Genomic DNA, 1,745 nt, shown 5'->3' with positions numbered 1-1,745 from the left:
TTAAATCATCACAACTTCTTCCAACATTAAAGATCAATACTCTCCACAACTTCCATCCAACACTTTAATTACTTATTATTTTAAGGAGAAAGATAAAAAAAACTACTCAGAATCCATGAAGAAAATAAAACCACACTTTAGTTTAAAAGTAGAAATCATTGTCAAACCAACAAGAAGACTTGATTAAAACCAAAAGTAGTTTAAAAATAAAAGATAAAAACTTATCTAAAATCCTCCACCAAACTCTTGAAGTTCTTTTGAATTTCTTCTCTTTTACAACACTCTTAACTCTCATAATAAAACTAAAAATAAAAAATGATAAAGTAAATTTGTGGTACCTAAAAATCTCTCCAAAACTACCTCTCAAAACTCGCCATTTCCAACACTTTTCAGAACTTTCAAGCACACTTCAAAAAGTCTCAACTTTCTTATTTTATTCCAAGATGTGCCTTGATAACTCTTCAAAATGTGTCTCAATTAGATGTATTCTCCAAAGGATGTCTCCTTTCATAAATCTTCTAACCATATTTTCGTTTCTAGTGGACATAACCACCCTCTTTAGCCAATAGGTGCCTCAAATGTCCCTTCAAAATTTAGTAAAATGAAGTGAATTGTCACATAACTACCTCTGGCACTTAAGCGCGGAGCCTCTGGCGCTTAAGTGCGGCCTTCTCAGTTTCACCGGCGCTTAAGCACCGGAACCGGCTCGTAGGATCTGGCTCTTAGGCTCCAAAACTCTTTTGCACAATTTTCACATTTTTTCTTCAAATTGGATCATTTTTCACTCCTTTTAGTATTTTTCACCTTTTTACTTGTATCTGAAAGAAAAACACACAAATACCTTCCATTAAAGCGCAATAGCTCAAAAAATAGGTATAAAAATGTGTCTAAAAATACTATATAATTTTTGTGTATCAGAGAACTCATTTGGACAAATGATAGAATCTCAATCTTCTTATGAGACTTTAAATGCAATAAACAATCATTCTAATACTCTGTATGCCATTATTATAATCTAGGATGGAAGAATCATCCAAACTTTAGTTGGAGCAAAAATAACTCAAATACTGCAAATTCATAATGGGGAAACAATGCTGTGAACCCGTGGGAAGCTCTAATAATCAAGGAAATCAAGCTTATAAACCATATAACCTTATTACCCCCCATGATTTAATAATTTACAAAGTAAGGAGAAAAAGTTATCAAGAGAAAAGGTTATCAATGGAAGAATTGATATTACAAATGGGGAGTCAATTACAAAGTTAAGGAGCTGCAATTAGAAACATGAAAAATCAGCAATTAGCAATAGACCTCCAAGAAAATTGCCTAGTATTGTTGAAGTAAATCCTAAAGATCAGAACAAAGAGAAAATTAAGGCTATTCAACTTAGAAGTGGAAAATAATTAGAAAACAACGTTAAAAAAGAAATAGAAGTTGAAGTTGAAAAAGATGAGGTGGAAAATGAAAAATCTATTGAAGCCTGGTGAAGATTTTCATTGTGAGTTAGAAAGTCTTATTGAACCAATGAAAATCATTGTAGAAAGACCACCACCTCCATTTCCTCAAAGATTGAAGCAGAAAAATAAAGATAACAATTTTTCAAAATTTTTAGAGATATTGAGAAAATTAACGATAAATATTCCATTTGTTGAAGCCTTGGAACAAATGCCTAGCTATGTGAAGTTCATGAAGGATATACTTAATAAGAAAAGGAAGTTTGTAGATAATGAGACTGTTGCACTCAA

The sequence above is a fragment of the Phalaenopsis equestris genome, unplaced genomic scaffold, assembly GCF_001263595.1.
Source record: "Phalaenopsis equestris unplaced genomic scaffold, ASM126359v1 Scaffold000002, whole genome shotgun sequence".
Classification (NCBI taxonomy): Eukaryota; Viridiplantae; Streptophyta; class Magnoliopsida; order Asparagales; family Orchidaceae; genus Phalaenopsis; species Phalaenopsis equestris.
This window is presented reverse-complemented; position numbering follows the sequence as displayed.